The 22,424-nt window shown below is 36.0% G+C and overlaps 1 long non-coding RNA gene across 1 annotated transcript in view; it reads left to right on the top strand.

Annotated features, from left to right (window-relative positions):
* The first annotated feature begins 2,266 nt into the window (after positions 1-2,266).
* Positions 2,267-22,424, top strand: part of LOC141929757 (uncharacterized) — a 137,745-nt gene continuing 117,587 nt past the window's right edge. Inside the window, exon 1 of the long non-coding RNA XR_012625094.1 lies at positions 2,267-2,322. This is a non-coding gene — a long non-coding RNA (uncharacterized LOC141929757). The remainder of the gene's footprint in view (positions 2,323-22,424) is intronic.

Raw genomic sequence — 22,424 nt, 5'->3', positions numbered from 1 at the left:
ATATGAATCTGATCTTGAGGAGAGTCTCTGAACTGTCCTTTTCTTCCAATGGATATAATGTAAGTATGGTTCAGTAGGTTAATTCCCATGCTTAAGCACATTTATGTTGAAGATTAGGGTAAAATATATGTAGACACATAGTTTTGCCATAGTTGACCCCAGTGAGATGAGGTATATTGATGACTTCAGTAATCATGAGCATATTGAAAGTAGAAATCATGCTTCAGAAACCTCCAAGCAAGGTTAAGTCTTCTGTTTTGATAAGGACAGTCACTGGATTTTATTGACTTAGATGTTCAGCATCCCAAAAGGAAACAAAATAACAACGAAAGAGCACAATACAGTTAACTGTTGTTTAAAGTTGTGGAACAAGGTATTAAAAATTGATAGAATGTGTGTCCAAAACATAGTATAAGGATACAAAGATAGGATTTTGTCGGTCACTTCTTATTACTCCAGAGAACAGGACAAATAAAAATTGTATACTTTATATATTTTTTTTAATCTTTCAAAAAGTGTGTTACATTTTTGGATCATAATTTTGCCAGGGAAGATGTATTTATTATCTAAGAGTGGTGTCACTCAGCAGATACCCTGCTGGCTTCATTTACGGTAAGCAGTTCTGCAAAAACACAGAAAACTTTTTTCCTTTCCATCTGCTGTTCAGTTAAATTTCTATTACGTTTGGTTGGTATTTATATAAATTGCTGGTAAGTTCTTTATCATTGCTTCAGATGGTAACTGTTCAGTTTTCAAGATCCCTTTCCCCAAATTAACAGTGAGGGCTCATGCTGTTTTCAATTATTACAATTCATTCCATTTGCTTTGTAAAGAATGCTTTTCTACATTTGAGTGAGGCACCAAAAATAAGTTTTCCTTAAAATCAGTGGAATCCCACTGGAAGACTGTTTGTCTGATTCTACCTGTACTGTGGGTACCTTTGGGCTTACTCCTCTTCTCTTTGAAAGCCAGCCCCTACTGAGTTCAAAGTGAGTGGGGTCAGAGCCTCAGTGAAAGAGAGAATAGCCTTCACAGAACAGCCTGTACTGTTATGCCAGGCTCTGCCTCTGAGTTATTACTGCAATCTCAGCACAGGCTAAACATGTGGATTTGAGTGCATCTGGCATCATATAGCGAAAGATACACAAAAGAGTGACTGGTGTGAGTTCTGGTGGCTCATTTTGTGGATTGTAGGATTTGATTGCCTGAGCTGCTCAGTTTGCATATATGGACTAGGGGAATAGGTTCTGTAGTGACGCTTGTCAACATGGTAGAATCTGAGAGGAAGGTGGTTTGAGAACTTGCTTATGGTATTTAATATCCTAATGTATGCAGCAGATTTTGAGTCCCAGGGGTAGGAATGTGGGGTTGGGTTTTTTCTGTTTATTTTGTATGTGATTTTTTGACTGTGGAGGCTGGTTTGGCCCACTTTTGTTGCTTGCATGAAATTGAAATAGTATTCGAAGTGGTGGGCAACAGTACAACACCCTCAGTCAGAAAATAGAAATGGGTCTATAGCTGCAATCACTATTTATGTCTGCGTGGGAAGTGTGTGCAATCCTAGTACAGACTGCATTGTGGTCAATAACTTGCACTTATTGTAGTTCAAATTATACACATGCAGGCTGTCAAGGGTGACACATTTATCTAACGCCTTCTGACAGATTCAGCGCAGTTCTTAGCTGGCAGACGCACTGTTTGGACCAAATGTTCCAACACCAACGCGTTAGGCAAAGAGCCAGTAACTGTTTGTCATGCAAATATAAATAACTGATACCACAGCAGTGGTGTCTTGCTGCAGAAAAGCCTGCTTTCTGGTAGAAACACAGTTCTCTGGTTGTATTTGAAGCATGAAGAATGAAGTAATACATGTATTTTTAAGTTATGTGTTCAAGTGTCAGAGAACAATTAGTAATATTGTTATAAATTCTGTAATATTTAAAAACTCATCCTATGGATTTTTGGAATCTTTGAAGCTGCGTTTCTTTGTGTCTTTGAATGGTGTGTGTCAGAGTTTGGACCCTTCTCAGTGCAAGTGTGTAGGTTCTGCTTCAGTTTTAATCTTCCTGCCTGTCCAGACAGAGAGTGCCTGTGATCACACAGGCAGGGAGAAGGCTGACCCTTTGAAGTGAACCCTAGTCATGGTTGAGGTCCTTTCCCACTTTATTTCACCTTGACCATATGTACCTGCCTACTGCTGGCCAGATGCCAGTATAGGAGAGCAAAGCTGCTCATCTCTGTAGTCTCCTCTTTGTATATCTGTGGCAACAGGGCAGTCAAGCCATTCTGACTGAGACCACCTCGCCTGTCCTGCATTAAAGTGTAAGTATCATGTTCCCAAGATACTGTGCATCTGTCCAACTGCTAAGAGACAGAATCAGGAATATATTTTTCTAGGGAACCTAAATTGCCAAGGTATCTTCTTCATAGCAGCCTGGATGTTTAGAGCCAGCCTACTGGGGAGTAGGAAGCTGTAAATTTTGTATTTAGATTGGATTTGTATTTTTGTCCCAGTTTTCTACTAACACTGATAGATTACTTCCAGTGTAATACAGGCGATTAAGGAGATAACGAGCAATAGCGGTTTGTAAAAAATAACACAAAAAGGTTTTTTAAATCCTCTCTGATTAAGATAGCTCTTCTGTACTTGCCTTCCTCCTTTTTTAGTGAAAGACCTAACTGTCAGAATACCTAGGCTGTATAATGTTTATTTGGCTTGGAACACTGTTAGCAACATACTGAACTAAGTAAAAACATTTCAGTGTAATATCTCCGCTTGTGATAAAAGTTAATAAAGTTGCAGCCTCTCACTTTAAATCAACTCTTCTATTCTTAATTCAGTTCATGTCCTAATCAATAGAGGCACTTCTGCAGTGAAATTCAGCAGCTGTTAGAAAGCAAACCTGCTACAATAAAGGCTTAAGACAAAACTGGAAATGCAAAATGAGGTCTTTCTGGGACAACAAATTTTCATGACTGCCTGAAATTGAAATTGTATTGGTGTATTGTAATGGGACCTTTACTTATGATAAAGAGTCAGTTTCTTGACTTTCATAGAAGCATGAAGAAGCAGATTACCTTATCTTTTTTTCAGGATCTATTCGGAATACAAAGGCTGCAGCCACTGATTCAAATACTGCTTCTTAAACAATTGCATGTCCTCCATATGTGTGTGGCATAACTAGTGTTACCATTACATTTTAGTGCTTTTAGAGCTGAGTAATTGTGTATCTACTGTCTTAGTTTCTTGAAGTATCTTACCCAATCTTTTGTTTGTTTGTTTCTAAAATACACATGCGTCAGTTTCTGGGAAAACTGTGTTTGATAATGAAAGCTCTGCCTCTGCTATCACAAAACAGTTCCTTATCCTTCTCTTTTGCTGTAAACAAGGATAAATGGTTATGCTTCCTTAAAGCTTAAGTCTTATGTCAGTCACACCATATAAACGTCTTGTCTTTGTCTCTTGCATTCCTGGCAGGGAAAAAATGTCAGTGCTGGTGATTTCCTTCATCCTTTTAGTTGTTTCAAATCTTGGAGTCATGATACATAAGCATAACCAGGACTTTGTTATCCAGCTGCAAAGCTGATATGCAAAATGTAATTAACTTGGACGGTGACATCTCTCTGTAACCTATCTAGTCAATACTTCAGCTCTTTGTTGTCTGGAAGTGTTAAAGCTGTTGTCTTATTTCACTTTATCTCTTTGGTATTGCTCTACATCTTTCAATCCACCTCCAATGTTTGTTTCTGCAGTGTACTGCACAAAAACCAGAAAAGCTGCCCCATCATAAGTAAAAGTGATAGAAGCATGTAGGAACTGCATAAACAAATTGTGATTTGGCATCCTTCTTAAAAGTTGTAATCTCCCTGTCTTGGCTGTTCATTAAGACAGATGCATAAAACATCTGTACTAGTCATCATTCACTGCCAGAATGCCAGCTACTCCAAACATAGCTGAAAAACCCATTTTACTAATTGAGGAGGGAGTTACCAGCAATCTTTTTGACAATAGCAGTTTCATGGACTTCAGTCACTGGAGGGGAAAAAAGAAAGCAAGCTATGCATGTTGTATGTACATATTCTAAATAATATCACCCAGGATTTCACAGCATCCAAGCTAGCAGACATTTAGAAGCATTAGTCCTTTTTTAAAGCTAATTATTGCATGGGAATCTAGTTCAATATTCAGTACCATTAGTAATGTAAAGGCGAAAAGTTCAATTTCAGGACAGCTCTGAAAAATGGAGTCCTGCTCGGTACCTCCTCAGGTATGTATGCTTATAAAATATGTAGATATTTATCCAAAAGATCTCATAATACATTGTGCAAAAGAGGATGTAGACATACAAGCAATATTTAACCCAATGAGTAAGTTAATTTTTTGTTCCTTTTTATGATCTGTCACTCTTATTTTTCAAAAACGTGTGTGAATCTGGTTTGAATATTCCCACTAAATTTACTAAATCAGTAGAAGTTTAATGAAAATTTCCATTAAGCTGCTAAACTTAGCGGTGTGTTGGTAAAGTATATCAAGTTTTAATGTTCAGTTCATTTTGTATCCATGATAGGGAGTTTGAAGTGACACATTTGTTCAGAAAGGAGAACCTTGTTTAGCTGTACTGAAAGCTATACCCACAGTTAAGACTCTTCTAAATAAGGCAACGTTTAATTATTGATCTTACTAATGCATGTATTCTGAACTGCAGGATGTAACACAAAAGCAAAGAAATGCAAAAGCATTCATATTTTTGAGTGAAAGTACTGAGTTGTTTCCATCAACTCAAGTATCCGTTTCATAATGGAGATACTTCAGTGAATTTACCTAAAATTTTGGTTGCTATTTGTGAAAGCAAAATCTGAATGGGTTTATTCCTGAATGAATTTTATGTGGAGGGGAGGTGCAGGGGGAATGTTGGCAGTGTTCTTTAGAAATACAGTTGCATTTCCACAGATACACTTAATTTTTGTCAAACTTTTTAACCAATTTTTTTAAGGTCTCATACTGAAGAAAGACTTCGGGTTTTACAAACCCACAACAAGAATATCTGAATTTTTGACAAAGAAATATTTTGGTCTTGCAGAATGTCCCTAAAAATGCAGTAAAAGTTTCTCATTAAAAACTCCATCTAATGAAGAAAAATCATGTATTCTCTGACTGACAAGTTTTAGTGTTCTGTATCTGAATATCCTAAAATGGATATGAAAAAGTGCATTATGCATTACTTAACATGTTAAAAACAGTGTGTAAAACTGTTAACATCCTACCTATACAATATTTTTTCTTCCCTGTTTGTTGTAATTTCTGTGTATTTGCTAAACTGCATATTCCAAATGGCACAGTAAAACTGGTGCTTAAGAAAAATGCTGCATCTTCAGCTCTGTTGCCTATTATCTTCTATTTAGACAAGTTTTGTTGTGTTAGAGGTACCAGTAATATAGCACTTACCTCAGACTGCCTCAGTGGGGTTAAGCTCCTGTTTTGTTTTGAAAGGACTGTGATCAGGTCACTGTCAGTTTTCAGATTCTAAGCGTAGTATCTCCTTGTCTTTTGCTTTACAGGTACATTAAGCAACACAATTAACAACTGCCATAGAATTTGTTCTTTAGGGGAGAAGCACGTTAAGGCAAATTACTTTGGTTTGAATTGTTATTTCATATGGGATGTGTTTGTGGAAAAACAAATATGCACAAACCTACTGGTAAAACAATAATTAGCATAACTCCGTAGACACAGTTCTGCTTTGCAAAAGGGTTTGCAAGAAGCACATATGTTTACACAATCTCATACTTGCTGCATGTGGTAGTATCAACAGGTGTTTCTTGAACAGCTAAGTGAAATGTGCAAAGACTTTTGATCGTCCTTAGTTAGTTGGAAGATTTATTCTGCAGTCTTGAGCTGTCCCAGGAAATTTCCATCTCTTGGGTAAAATATTTTCAGTGTTCCAACATTGATTTCTAATATGCTTACTGATTAGAGCAGAAACATTTACAGTAAATAAGTTATTTGTGAATTCAAGTAGGGTTTTTGTCTTTAAACAGCTTGTGCTTTTAACACATTTCTTCTCAAGCCATAATTATCCAGTAAGTCATTTTATGATTCTTATTCTCAAGACAAAGAGTACACTATAAAATTTCAGGTTCAAAAAGTCAAGAACATGCTTGTAATTCATATTTAGGCTCTGAGTGTTTTCTGGTCACAAGGAGGTAACTCTCTACACTTGAGTGATTAGTGTGACTGTGATAGGCAGCTGAAACTCTAGGAATGTCTTTGTCCTTTTGAAACAAAGTGGAAACTAAAGAGCTGATGGTCTATGGAGTATCTCCATTTAATACTTTGAGAAGAGGTCAGAGAACAGTGAAATTATGTAACAATTACAACGTAGTATTTTGTGCCTTTGGAGAAAGTGAACTTGTTTTACATTCAATATTCCTTGTACACTGAAACAAACTAGAAAATTGGAAGTGCCTTCCAAGGGAAGCCATAAGAATGGCTTTGCAACAAACTTTTTTATCTTAGTAATAAATACAGCAAGAAATTAAATAGTGCACAATCTAAGAGTATTTAAGCTTGTTTTGCATATAAATATGCTATGTATACACACACACATATATATATGTGAGTGTGTGCATGTGTGTAATAGATAGCAACAATTATGAATACGTTGGTTGGTCTAATTAGGTAGTAGTGATAGGTGTCCTTAGAAGGAGGAGGTTCCATGCAGTAAATGTTATTACTCAGCTTTCCTCTCTCCTCCCTTAACTGCACTTTTCATAACTCTTTCTTAACTTATCTTCCCCTTCATAACAGCTAGAACTCGGTACCATAGAACTTTAAAGATAGACCATCAGATGTTTGAAGCACCTACCTTCTTCTACCTGCTTCTCCATTTATTATTTTTTTTTTTATTCAGTGCATGTGCTCAGAATTAAGTTTGTTAGAAGATTCTGCCTGGGCAAATATTTTATCTTTAAAGAATGAATGGCAGAAGTGTTTCCCATGCCTTTACATTTGCTATTGCCTACAGATCAGTTCCACTTAGATTAACTTGGACCTTAAAGTTTCTATTTACTAAACATCACAGTAAAAAAAAATGCCAAACAAGCTGTTAAGAGAATTGCACTTTTGGTAAGTGGAATCAATTATATTTAATACTATTTGTACATCAATACAAAGTTTAGAAATAAACTATAAAAAGTATATGGCGCTGTTCTTTAAAACAAGCAATAAACACGAGCTGTCAGTAGAAGTGTAATCTTGCACTTTCATGTAAAGTAGTTTCTGTGCAGAGGAATCCCTTCTCATTCATTTTATTCAGGAAGAATTTCTATTAAGAATTAAAGGCATTATAGCCGTATGCAACAAAACACACAGCACTGGAAGATAAGAGGGATACATGTACTTTTCAAAAAAACTCCATACTGGAATTCATTATTATTAGTAGTAAGAAGGCAGAACAATATTTTGTGGAAGCCCAGAAACAAATAAAAATGCTTAATTTTATTGCGGATTCCTTTTGCAGTTTTTTAGTCCTAGCATAAGCTTTTTTTGATTGACTCCCTGACTGAGCTCAGATTTGGTTTGATGCATTTTCATCTTTGTCATTAATACAAGTACATGTGATAGTTATGAAATATTTGCTATAGCAGATATTCTGTACACCTATGTGTACACTATAGTGTACTACTATACTGCTTTCTGGCTCAATCTTACTGAAGTCCAGTCTGTCCAAAATAAAAGAACATATTTTTGGCATGGTAATAACTAGAGGTAGGCATATTCACTTCTAGTAATTGAAAGAGGTTTTTCTGTACACTTCTTGTAGAGAACTGAAGTTAAATACATTAGGGTTTTTTAATGTATTGTGTTAGATTTAGAGTTCTCTGATCTCAGTGGAGAAATTCTCATTCTGTTTAGTGGATTATAGATATAGCATCTTAAAAGGAAGTCTCTTGTAAATTTTCCTCCTCTAAATTACTGTGTTTGGATATATATTAGTTTGGGAAAATTTGTTAAGAAATGTTTCTTGCTTTTGTCATCTAGGTGTAAAACTGACTTTCTTCACCTTTTTTCTGCTTAGCAAATCATTTACCTGACATTCTTCGGAGTGGAAAAAAGATTGTTAGTATTTATGGCAATTAATGTTGTTCAGCTCAGACACATTAAATGTACCTAGTGGGGCTTGTTTAGAGTTAAATCCAAAATATCTCCATCTCAATTTCAAGTGATAATAAGATCCTGTTTTATTTTAGAGGTTTCTATGTATGTGTGCAAATTGCAATTCTACTTTCATTAAATGGAATATAATAAAATTATTTACTTGGTAGGATTAAAGCATAAAGGTAAATATAGAAGACATTTCGTGATATTTTATCATTATTCAGTTGGGTTTTTTTCGTATTTCCTCTGTGCCTGACAAATATATCAACCTTCCCGTATTTTGTCATAATTATACCTGTAGATCAAATGGTTGCGGGGCTGTGATGTTACAGAGACGTGAGGAATGTGCCCAGTTGATAACAATGGTGCTTGTACATAAAGAGGCAGTAAAACAGGTGATAAAACACAATCTGTTTCCTCAGTGTTGTTGATACCTTGATCGGGATGTGAAGGAAAACATTTCATTTTGGTTTAGTTTCTTCTCGTGCTGCTTTTGGCTGGGATAGAGTTAGTTTTCTTCATAATAGCTAGTATGGGGCTATGTTTTGGATTTGTGCTGAAAACACTGTTGATAATTCAGGGATGGTTTAGCTACTGCTGAGCAGCGCTTACACAGAGTCGAGGCCTTTTTCTGCTTCTCACCCCACCCCACCAGCGAGGAGGCTGGGGGTGCACAAGAATTTGGGAGGGGACACAGCCGGGACAGCCGACCCCAGCTGACCCAAGGGATGTCCCAGGCCACAGGGCATCCTGCTCAGCACATACAGCTGGGGGAAGGAGGAGGAAGGGGGGGACGTTCAGAGTGATGGTGTTTGTCTTCCCAAGTCACCCTAACACGTGACAGAGCCCTGCTTTCCTGGGGATGGCTGGGCACCTGCCTGCCCTTGGGAAGTGCTGAATGAATTCCTTGTTTTGCTTTGCTTGCATGCGTGGCTTTTGCTTTTCTTAATAAACTGTCTTTATCTCCACCCACGAGTTTTCTCACTTTTATTCTTTCAATTCTCTCTCCCATCCCACCGGGGGGGAGTGAACAGGAGGCTGTGTGGTGCTTAGTTGCTGGCTGGGGTTAAACCGTGACACCTGTTCAGTAGAATTTAGAACAAATCTTTCCTCAGAAAGGAAGGCTTATCTTTATCATTCAATCATGTTTGATGTGTGTTCTAAGGCAATTAAACAAGGAAGATCCACGTAGCCTGAAAGTATATAAAACGACAAATGTTCACATTTGAACTGTTGAGAAAGTGATGCATGTTTGATGTTCAGAGCACCTGAAGAGTGCAACAAAGAGGTTTTATTTTCCTTAAAATTCTGCTCAGTTTTTCAGAATCTGGTAGCAGTTTTGTTTTGGTAATAGGAGAGTTGTAGCTTTTTAAGAAACAAAAATTGAAAATAGGCTCAGTGTACTTTAGAGACTTGTATTTTTTCATAGTTGATGGCTCTTTATGCTGAACTTAGTATAATTAAATTATCCTTTTTAATTGTATGCTACGTACTGAAGACTGCGTTCTACTTGATGACATTCAATATGAGGCAGCCAGTGTGGATTGCTTTATCATAAATCTTTAAACAGTACATGGGATTGAAGGTGATTTGTTGGCTCTGGCTGCATCCTACATGCTAGTGTTATGTTGACACAGGGTGACTGAATTTTATGTATTTGCTGTCTGAGCAGAGTACTTTTTTATCTCAGTTCTGTTTGCAACTGAATCTAATTGCTAAGTCATGTGTAAATACTAATCCTCATCAAGAAGTGGCATTGAATATTGGTTGGAATGTGCACAATGTGCTGTAAACTAATTCAGTGTAAGAAGTTCAAAGATGAGCTGTGGCTTAAGAGGAAGAAGTATATTAAAGTTCCTTCCTCCAGGGAGGTACAGAGGTCAGCCTAGCGTGATAGCAGTAGTTTTATAGCATTAACACCATCTTCATTATTATTAGACAAAATTGCAAGTGTGAAAATGCTGTCATTATACTGATCCCAGATCTGAGCAATAGCAACAGAACAGCAAGAGGGAGGGAGGGAGGGAGGGAGAGAGGACTGGCATTCCCTGTTGGTGGGTTGCTCCTTTCCTTTGGCACAGCGAAGGATTTTTCTGGCTTTATGTAGAGAAAAGGAGGGAAGCACTTTGGAAAGATTGTGAGAATCATGTTTCCCAGCTTCCCAGAAAATTAAAAGGCTTTACAGTACTCAAACTGAGCTCAGGTTTGGGGCCATCCAGAAACAGGGAAACTGCTAGTGTTGTGGCTGCTATAGGTCTCAACAGATCCATGATGTGCAGGAGAAAAGGGATAATAAACATGGAAATCTCAAGGTTGTTGCTGCAGTTTCCATTGTTGGAAGGCGGTCTCCCTGAGGAAGGTTACGCATGGGGCTAGAACGTAAAATGTGTTAACAGCTTCTGTAACTTCTATGTAGGCAATTGTTCTTCTGGATTATAAGCAATTATAATACCCCTATTCCCGAATGAGACTTTGTGACAACCAGGTATCCTCCTTTTCCTCTGGAAAGCTTGCTTCTTGCTACTTCTGCAAATTACATCTGTGAATGTTCTTTCATTAGCATACTGCTCAGACTTGGTAGGGATGGAAAAATTCACATTCAGTACTGGCTTGTTTAGCCCAGATATTCTCTAATAATAGTGTGTAAATGATCAGTGTGCTCTCCCTGAGCCATCGTGCTGCACTGGCACAAAGATTATAGACAGTCTAAATTCATGGCTTATGAATTAAATTGGGCATAATGGGCTGCTGAGGCCAAAATCATTTAAGTGCCTTGGGACTGTATATCCATTCCAAACCTGGTTCTTCCCTTACACTTTTTGGGAACACTTTGCAATTACTGATGGCCACCCTAGTGTTTTGGCAGTAAGTAATTATTTCAATTGCCTGCGGTCTTAAAGAAGCTTATTATACATATAGCAGACAAAATGGTAGTTTACATGCCCATGAGCTTCACTAAAATTTTGGCTTCTCTTAGGCTGGGCTCAGCATTAATGCTTTGCAATGTAGTAAAGTACCCGTTTAATCTTACTTCATACTAAAAGCTTGAGTTGCATTGGATGTTAACACTTTGTTCATGTAAACCTTCATTTTATGTACCTGAATTAATTTTGAATCTCATAATACTAAATGATATATATTGTGAACCTTATCCTGCAAAAAGGGTCCTCAAGGCAGCTTTCTCTAAATAATTACTATTACAGAGATTCCATTTGCAGAAATCATTGCAAGGAGAAATTGTAGGCAAGGCCTGAAGAAATGCATCTTGCTCATTCAATTAGAGAGATTCAGCTTCTCTATCTTGTAGGTTATGAGTATTGCTTAGTCTCTTTTTAATATGTGTGTTTATAGGATAAATTTATGTCTCCAGGAGCACCAGAAACTCTTCTGTGAACCTAAACAACATAGACTTTGTGTCCAAGGCAGATCAAAGGTTATAAGGTTGTGTCACAGTTTGCTTAAGATAACCAGTCAAGAACACAGGATTTAGTATGACTCTGATTACACCTAGTCACACTTCTGCTTCGGCGATAACAGCATGAAGTAAGTCGGCAAAGGCATTTTAACCACAAAGTCATTTAGTACATACAATGTATGTATTATGTTTGTTTGTGCACAGTCATGTACATGGACTAATATTAAAATTTCCTCTTCTTTGTGTTGGGGAAAAAAAGCACTACTCTCTTCAATAATCTGTCTTCATCAGAAAGAACTAGTTCTTGTGGGAATATTCCTCTTAAAAAATACCTTCCTTTGTGTGCAGATCATGCATACACCCAAAAAATCAAGTTATATGCTTTTCCATTAAAATACAACCACTGTAACTTAGTGCTTGAGAGCTTGTGTCATAAGGCTGTAGTTCAGAGTGACAAGTATATAAAGGTCCATTCTACTTTTTTCTTCCCCTACCAGTCCGTCCCACACCTGTTCCTTATTTGTAATTATTTTTAAAAATAAGTGAGAAATATTTTTATAAACATTTTTCTCAAAGATGCAGGTTTTTTAAATCAGAAAACTGTTCTTTGTGGTCTAGACAGTAAAGAACTTGCTTTTTGGGCAGGGATGGAGAAGAGATTGTATGGGATTTTTATTTATATATAATATATATACTATATATAATATATTTTGTAATACATAATACAATATATAATATATACTATTAATAACTCCTAGGGAGTTGATTAGATAATTCCACCAGATCGATAAAATACTGATCTCTGTGAAGGTGCTATCATTAGAGCAGCCACTGGGACTATAGTGTGTTAAAAATTCTGTATAAAAGAGGGTTCTTTTCCAAAAGACACAAAAATGTATTGTGTGGACCTAGCTTTAAAACCATACTTTTTAGAACATTTTTAATAGAAACTAGTTTTGCTCATGAGTGAAGACAGTCATTCAAACAGACTTTGTTCTAGATTATGTCTTGTTCTGTGCTAATATGAGATGTTGAGCATGGGAACAGTTTTCTTGCATCTTTTTTTCAAATCTTTATATGAATGATTTTAGAATATAGTCTTCTGACAAGAGATGCAAATTATAGCAACCTGAACAGACTTTATTGATGATGTCAGCACTGTAAATCAGATATACAATTGTAAACTTGAACCACATGACCTGAGCATTTGATACACTCTTTAGAAATAAGAAAATGAAATAATTAAAAAAAAAAAAAAACAACCACCAACAAAAATCTCTTATGTATGTGTGGGATAGAAGAGAGATCAGCATAGACTATACATTTTCATATTCTCTGCTGATCTTGTTCACAAACACAATTCCAGAGGACCTTGGGGGATTTGTTTGTTTTAGCTGAACCCCTGCATTGGTCTGCTTCATCTGTTTAAGAGTCATCCTGTTCTTCAGAATGCTCAAGATCTTCTAGTTTTATTTAGGTATGAGGTGACAGTGATGCATGAGAAGGTATTTTACATTCAGTTAACTAAATGTGCTTTTGTGTTAAACCAATATAGGTAGTACAGAAAAATCAAGCACAGGAGAAAATGGAAAGCTCTGAAGAAAAAAAAATCAAACCACTGATAACAGCATAATTCTGTTATTCTGTTCAAGAACCTCACCACAAAATTGATGGCATTTGGATGTGCATATCTCATATTTGTATGTGTGATACCAGACCCTGTATTACAGTTTTATTTTTCTACTCTAAAGCTATCTTTATCTTTTTTCACTAGTTCCCTCTTATGCCATGGAGCTGATATTCCTCAGTGTTAATGAGAACAAAAACCAGCAAAAAGTCAAGTTATTTGAAAGTCCTTATACCCCAAACAAGTGATTGGATATTTAGCTCGAGAGCTGTGTGTGCTCAGCGTTTAAAACTAGGGCATCTTTTTAGATACTTATTATTGTTTTAGGTTTTGTACATGTTTGAAAAGCTCTTGTGACTGAGTGTATCATTAAAGGAATAAACACAATCTTCAGTTGTAGAAAAGATTTTTCTCAAGTTTGATAAATACTCCAGCACTCTAAAGTTCTATCATATCTTCGTTTTCTCAGAGATGAAAGACTGAGAAGAACCCTGTGAATGAAAAGAAACAAGTGTCTGGCCCCCACCCCAAGTGATCCTTTCTGATATTTTTGCAAATCTGCAAACTGTGGTAGGAGAAAATGGCAAACATAAGAAAGAAAAGCAAATAATCTTGCCCGAAAGTATTTCTCATTTCCTTCTCTTAGAGACTGTCAGGGTGATTAGCTCTTTAGGGGCTTGTGATGAAATACAGTAGCCCTTGAAGTATCTATTTTAAGACCGGTTGCTGTTGGACTTCATGTGCCTATCTCACAGCAAGAGACACAGTCCTCATCCATAACCATCAAAAGAAAGACAGCCAGGAAGTGAGCCTGGCACTGTTTGATTGTTATATCTTTTTTGGACTGCTATGTCTGTCTTTTCAGTTAAAAGCTTCAGTTTAGGAATAGTTTACTCCTGGGATACTCCAGAAGGGCAGTGTAAACAGTGTTCTCTTAGGTGTGGCCTCTTCCTGCATAAGCCAGTCCTCTAACACTGTCCCATCAGGCTGTGCACTCCCAGATACCATAGATGGATGCATGCAACTCTTCCTTCAGCTTACCTTTGTAACAATACCACCCTTGGGGGCTGTAATATATCCATTACGTTATTTCAGAGTCTTTGCACTGAATAAAGCAAAGTACTAATATTTCAGGGCCACAGAGACGCTGTATGTGGCCCAGAGGGGATCCTGTGGCAGGATCTCTAAAACGTTTGCTATTCCAGGTGGTAATTTGTGTCATGACCCTTGTTCTGACACATGACCGACATGCTGAGAATGAAAGCTCTACTCTAGGGAGGGACAGCAGGGCAGAGAAACCAAACCCTAGAAAGTGAAAAGCTACTTCTTCGTTTTGATCTTGGTTTTCAGCCGTAACTCTAAATAGCCTTCTATAAACAGGGGCTGGGTAATCCACCAGTTCATCTTCATTGCTCCTAGCTTTTTAACTTTATCATAGTAGTAGTTAGTAATAGTGTTAGCAGCAATCTTTCCATCTCATTCATAAGAAGCTATCATATTCATATTTGATAGTTTATATGCATATAAAAACTATGTAAATATGTATTTAGTTTAGACATATATATGTGTGTGTATAAAAATGCAAAGGGGCAAGTGAGAACCAGAGAGAAGCCTATGAACTGAAGATCATATTATTCATGTCTACCTCCAGGTGTTTGCTCCCCATAGTGTAAGGAAGGTTTAAACTTGATTTCTCCCTATACACGGTAAATCCTACCACATATAGTAAGTGAAATAAAACTAACACTTGAGCCTGACTTTCTGCAAACCTCTCTTGTAAACTAACTGTGATTTGGGCAAAATGAAGATACAGTTTTCTTCAATTTCTTTCCTCCTTCATGTGCATTTGACCTTGGATGCATAAATGCATTTTGCTACTGACACCCATCAGAGAAAGTAGATTGTTTAGTGTTGAGGCCAAGAATATGTGGAAACCTTTCTTAAAGCTAAAATCATGATTGTGAGGCAGGGAGATACTCCCGCATAAATCTGAGGCAAAGGCTAATATTTGTAACTGGGAGTGGCAACAGTATCTGATATTCCTTTGTGGTGTGTCCTGTTGTTGGTTCTTTTAGCGGTGTTACTGTCTTACTTGTTTGGTGACCAGTACAATAACAACACTGCTTTTTTGTTTAATCTTGAAGCTCTGTCAAACTTCAAATTATGATGTATTACTAATTTTGTATGTCTTGCTTTCAAAGCTATGCATACCTACATATGAATATAAGTATGTATCTTACTTATGCACTTCACTTTGATAGTGACATTCAGGATGTTGGAGATTCTGTAAAGTCACTAGTCTCCATACTGAATATATCTAAAATATCTCTTGAATGCTTATGGCATTTGCAACTCAACATTGTAACTTCAGTTTCAGAGGGAGAGGAGTTAGTCTGTAAGTGGCAGTAGTGGATTTCTAGATGGTACCTCCTTTGTCCTTAAACTTGAAGTACAATATGGATTTGTAAATCAGAGTGAATTATGTGAATTTAGGCAATCTGAGGTAGAAGAGGAAAACATATGTTAAAAATAGATATTATCTACCCCATCTTTATCATCTTTAGAAAAGAGCTGTCAGTGAGAACACTATTGCCTAGCAATGAGATCCTAATTTTCCTTTCTCTCATCAGTCTGCTATCTTTTCAGCTTTCTTGGCTTTCTAGCATTTGATTTTTCTACAGGAACAGACTTCATACTATTCAGCTTGTCAACTTTAAGGGGTTTTTTTTCTTCTATTACTGTTTTTACCTAGGTTCCCCCACAATCGTTTCTTAAGACAGAAAGTTAACAGTGGCTGGCTTTTTGTTATTTCTTTTTCTGAAGTGTATGTTCTTCAGTAGTGTTTAAGAGCATGTTGTTCTTCCTGACAGTGATTCAACAAAGATAATGGAAAAGGAAGTTTTCACATATGATCTGATACCACTCCTGTGTTTGTATACCTTGACTGAAGGTAAAATATCTTCTGAAGTAGTGATTACCATAACACTCAGTCTCCTTAAAGGAAGGAAAGTGAAATTTATTATCACTTCCTCAATACAGGACCATTCCTTGAGACTGAAGTGTATCAGCTTATTCTCTGAACTAAAAAAACAAAGGTATGGCAGTGTTACTTGTGTTCATGGAAGAGATAAAAGGGAGATCTGGAAAGAGAAATCAAATGCCCAAGTCATTAGAGAAAAGTGTGACGTCAGAATCAGATGGGAAATTGATGTTGTTAATATGTTTAAAAATAAATAAATAAACACTGAGCAATAATTAATAATCTATGGGAGACAGTGCTTGGAATTAAAAATAAACATATCAAATGTATTAAATATGAAAGGGTATATTTAAAGTCAACTTCTTACTGAAGTTGCAGCAGAAGAAAGTTTTATTTCATGAGAAAGGGAAGGAGGATCTTTCATGTGCATTACAGGCTAGAGCTGTATATAAATTTTACTATCCATGGCAATTTATGTCTATCAGTTAGATATTAATAATAATTTATTAAATTACTTAGTATATTCATCTTACGGAAAAGATAGTAAAGCTGGTAGAAGGGCACGTAGCAATTTAATTGCAATTCTTTTGTGTTTGAACAAGCTACTGACCAAATCTTCAAATGCCTGTGACTAAATAGGAACCATAGTGTATGCCAAACACTGTGATTGCCCCTGGAATCTAAACAGTGCTGCTGTAAAAATTAAACTGCAGTAGTACATAAAAGTCAAAATGTTAAATGACCTGGAAACGTCTCAAGACTGCCAGACAGTGAAACACCAAGAAATTTGATTAACACTCCTTCTTTGTCTCTTAATTTTGAATTGTGCCTCTTTTATAAAAACATTTAACATTTTCTTATCTTTTCCAAAAAAGATCCAAAGAAAATCCACGAGTTATAAATTTGCACATAATGTATACTTTTATAGGATTTTCGAACTTTATCATGAGTAACTACTTTTGTGTTTTGCATTGCGGGTCGGAGATCTTCAAAGGAATCAGTGATAAAATACAGTATGTTCTAGAAGCAGAGCTGTCTACAGTATCACTTTTGTTTTAGTGGAAGAGAATCTTGGGGATAGCTCACTTGCTGGCTAACATGGTATAGCCATCTTCAGGGCTTATAACATAGACTTGAAAGCTTCATTACAAGGTAGTGGATAAAAACGGAACTAATTCTTTCTGTTAATGAAATATAGAATAAAGTCAGATTCTCTGATTAGTTAGTATTAGTGCAATAAGCTTTTCTAATAATTTCTACATAGATTAATACTGGTTCCTGGGTTGTTTTTTTTTGGTTGGTTTGTTTTTTTGGTTTTGTTTTTTGATTTTTGGGTTTCTAGGCAGTTATTTGGTTGTGGGGGTGTTTTTGTGGGTTTTTTTTAACCTGCTTCAGGTTTCACCACTCTTAAAAAGAAATAATAAATAAATAAAACCTGATTTTGGTATTTTGGAAAAGGAAGGAAAGAAAAGGGGATTTTTCCATCCCAGAGGGAGCGGGGAGGAAAAAAAAAAAACCAACAAAGGAGTCAGAGACCTTTCCTTTGCTACCTTGAGTGGGATTACAGGTTCACAGAATACAATTTGCAAACACAGGAGAATACGTGAGCTTCTTGCTTAATTTCAGAAGTGAAGTCTCAAGAGAAATTTTCTTCTTTGATTAAAACATGCCTTTTTTCAATGACTTGGCATCCAATTATTATCTACAAAAAACCATCTTTGACCTAGCTGAACACTGTGCTGCCACTCAGTCCATTTTATTCCAGTGAATATCCACAGACTTGAGACAAAAAGCACTAGATCAGTTTTTGTAGGTAGTTATTCTTTGCCATGTTGGCATTATTCTTCCCAGTATATCTTGTTTGTGTATTTGATGTATACTTTATTCATTTTGGGACACAAGATAATGATCAGTCTATTGCTTCCTGTTCTATGAAGGTTTGGAACTTCTTCCTGTGCTTACTTAATTCTATTACATATTACATGGAATTTCATACCAACCCACAAAAGTGACAACAGTAAAATGATGGAAATTGCACCTCAGTCTACTTAGGAGCTCTAGAGTATCTGAAATAAGACTGATTATAAAGCAGCAGCAGTTTGTTGATGAGCAGTGAAGTTTTTAAAAGCCTTAAAATCTTTAGAAATATGCACCTAGATACTTGAGACTGTCTTCTTTAGCAGTACACGCATATGTCAAAGCATCTCTTCGGTCTTACTGATTCTGGAGACATTCTATTTAGACTTTCCATTTATTACATAAAATGCATTTGGGTGTTTTTTAAGTTTGCACATCATTTATTTAAAGTTCTGCTGTCTCTTCAGCACAGGGCAAACTGGACTTCATAAATGTTTGCAATCTTTCTTTTGCAAAAGCTGCACTGTTACTCTTACGTTACACCTTTTTCAGAAGAGAAACTACCACCTGTCTTGAATTTGTATGCTGGCTTGGTGATATGAACAAATCCAATAAGACTTATTCAAGACTCTGCCAGACTCATTTGGCTTTTATGAGCCTAAGTAACAAAACCCCCCCCTAAATACTGTTTAACTCAATATTTCATCTCTCTGAAAGAACGATGTTATTATTGTGTATCACAGTGAGCAAGGCCTTGAGCAGATTCTTCATATTTCATGTCAGTTTGTCTGCCTTCTTGTAGCCTCATATCATCTTATGTGAAATGCATTTGTTTTCTGTAAGCTTCATTGCATATTCAATGAAACTGTCTTGTCTTCTCATCTGAACTCAGATCCCACTAATGTAAATTATTATTCTTCCATTTTACAAATACATCATATGCATATGATTTAATTTATGCTTTTCTCTTAGGGTACACATTCAAACTTAGATGTATGAGTGAACTCTAGTAAGCCAGGAAATACCTTGCTTTTTTCTTCTTAATTAAGAAAAAAAAAACAGTTTGAATGAAGAGAAACTAATGTGATCCTCTGATGGGAAGTCCACAGAAGAAGGTAAGAGGTCATTGTGCACCTAGGAAATTAGGTCAGAACAAAAATACATTTTTTCCATTTTTAGTCCAGATTTGAGTGGCATTAAATGATAATGGACAGATGGAGGAATCCCATGCAAGAGGTCACCTAGTAATTTTTTTTTTTTTTTTGGCCAGGTTGACTGCAAATCCATCAAAATCTACGGTTGTTAGAACTGCTAATGGGTTCCTAATTAGAAATTAGCCAGCCATATTAATAATATATAATGTTTCCCAAGTCTGTCAACCAGGAGGATGAAACTGTTAACAGCCTAACTGCTAGGTTGATTAATGCTTATTTAAGTATATGATTTTACATACTATTTAGCCTTTTCTCTCATCATGATCAAGTCATTTTGAGATGAGTTGTGGCATTTTTTCAATCAATTCTACACCAACCTTTTTTAATGAGCCAGTTCAACTAATTTGAATTAGTCAAATAGTGGTGATACTGTTTGTTGTATAGCAGTGCTGTATATATATAATTATTACAGTATGTAAAGATGTTTGCATATTTGGCATTAATGCAGTAGAGAAAATAATTTACATTCATCAGGAGATGTGGATTCAGTAGACCTACATATTTAGGTTAGCTGGTTGTGTTTGTCAATACAACATGTTTTGTTGGGAACAGTCTGAATTTATTCAAGCTTATTACAATTAGATAAAATATTACCAGGATTATTAAATAGAGATATTTCTTGCTGAAATTTTCTTCTTGAAAACTCCATAGATTAATTGCATTTTATATCTTATTTGAGACAGCAAAAATGGGCACAGCCAAAATCAAGAAGTTGTCTTAGGTTGGAAAGTGACTTAATTATTTACTTATGTTTACTTCTTTGGAGTATTGTGTTTTTATCACTAAGTGCAAGTAAAGTTAATATGAACACTGGGATATTAATATAACCCAAAGGAAAAAAAGTGTTATCAGCCAGATGGGATTCAACTTTGGAGGTAGGAGAACCACAGAAATTTCAGTGCCTTGTTTGGTTCTGCAAATGTTAAACTGCAAAAGATCTAAACTTGTGATACAATTTTGAATTCACTGTTTATGCCCTAGATGATCTTGGAATCTTACTGTGTCTCTGAAAAGCAAGAATGGACCATTTAGAGAGGACCCATGACACACATGAATCCAAAAACATGCTATTAAATACTTCTGAGTTTTCTATTTAGTTCTAGCAGGTTCACTTTGCATGGTTCAAGTAAATACCACTGGTACTGTTGAACATTGGGATGGTCAGTTTTGGGAAGCTATCATCAATATTTCAAGACCTTTTAGTCAGGACATGTGAAAATAAGAGTTAGAACCAATTTGGGTTGCTAACGAACAGTATGTGTAAATGTATTGAAGTTGCATTTTAATGTGTTTCATGTATGTCGTGCAGAATACAAGTATTTAAGAAACGTCACCGAATTTCACAGCATATATAAAAAATAACGTTTACAAAGCAGTGAGATGTCAAACCTATGTGTGCTGCATAGAACTTTAACTGGTAAGAATGTTTTGGGGATTTTTTTTTTCTGCTCTTTTTCTCTTTAAAAAAGGGGAAAAGAAGGAAGTACTTTCATTCAAGGGATTGATGCTCATAGTTTTTTGTATCCTGATATTTTCCAAAAGCCACTTGCTTCAAAGTATCAGACAATTGAGGAATTGATTTAGACTTGTAGGTGAGCTCAGAAGAAGAAATGTGTGTGCTGTGGTCAATATTTTAGCTTTAATGGGAAATTGAGTATTCCAAAGCTCACTTAAACCTTTAATGAGCATTTTAGACTTCACTAGGGCCAAAAGTAATGTTCTCTAATTCTTGCAAATAAATATTTTACTGTTTCTTTTTTCTAATGTGAGTGCTCAGATAATTGAGGCAAAGTATTGGTGTTTAATCATTGCAATTAATTTTAATTGTAAATGTACATTTCCAGAGGAAAAATTATCCAGACTACATTGGCGGTTTTTTCAAATGTGAACAGTAAATCCTGATAGGGCCTAAAGCATTAAAAGCAAACAACAACATAAACCCCATAATTGTTGTTTTAGGCTACATTAAAGTTGAAGAAACTGTTAATGGGTAAAAAATAAACTGAGTACCTCATTAATCTTATTTTAAGTAACTAAAAGTAATCCTAACAGTGTGTTGAGTTTTGGCAGAAGTGATGATAAGTTTTTTGCTGGCAAGGGCATTGTGAGAAATGTGCATAATGTGGTGGAATATAGCCTGAAAACGGAAAGATTTTTTCATACAGTGGTGCTGATTCATACAGTACAGGAAGACTGCTTATTAAGAGTTATTAAGAGTGGCTGGAGTGCCCTAATTAGTGTTCTGTGTTTTGTGCTTGTTCCCTGTGATGGCACTTGAAGGTCAAAAAAAAAAAAAAAAAAAAAAAGGAAAACAAATGAAATTAACAGAAACAAGCCAAGACATTTCTGCATATTTCTTTTCTGCAGGTAGGTGCTTTTGTGAAGCTATCTGTATGACTCGAGGACGCAGTGGTTTTTCTAACATAAGTTTGTACAACTTCACCATTTAGGAATTGGCAAGATGCTAATGATTTAAGCTTTTTTTCTGTAAAATTCACTGGGGAAAAATAGTGCTACCCTTTGGATTGTGAGGCTATGAGCCAAAGATCTCTCCAGCCTTGCTGAAAGTATCTGGACTTTGTTTCAAGAGGCTAAGTACGAAATACTTGTTGCTATGGCTTATAGGTAGCCTCAAATTAAAATTGGGGAGGTGAGGGGAGAGGAATAATTTCTGTACTTGAAAATATGGAAATGTGTATGTGGGTAGTAGTGCTAAAGTGTTCTCAGCAAATTTGGAGAAAAATAGATCATTAATTTTTCAGTTTTCTTTTGAGGATACTAATGACCTTATGGTAAAGCTTAATGAAAAACGCAGTATATACTAACTGTTTTCTTCACTTTTGTTCTAGCATGTATGTATTTATGATTATAGTGGTCATTCTTAGAAGCTCTAAATTGGAGAATGCTCAAATGTCAAACTGATGGACCCTGAATTTGAAATGGATTTGAATAAAATTTAGACTGTTACAGGATAAGCCTGATATTGTTTATTAAGGAAACCAGTAGAATTTCTGTAACTTTTTTTCACTGCTTGGCTATAGGTAGAACTTTTGTTGGACCACTTCTGCTTGGCTTATGCCACAGTTAATTCAATGGAATTTCCAGAAACTTTTCCAGTTATCATTGTTTTAGTATCAGAAGCAGTGTTAGGCATAAAAAACCCTAAAAAACCC

The sequence above is a fragment of the Strix aluco genome, chromosome 14, assembly GCF_031877795.1.
Source record: "Strix aluco isolate bStrAlu1 chromosome 14, bStrAlu1.hap1, whole genome shotgun sequence".
In the NCBI taxonomy this organism is placed as follows: Eukaryota; Metazoa; Chordata; class Aves; order Strigiformes; family Strigidae; genus Strix; species Strix aluco.
The sequence above is the reverse complement of the archived record's forward strand: the minus strand, read 5'-3'. Positions and strand labels throughout refer to the sequence as shown.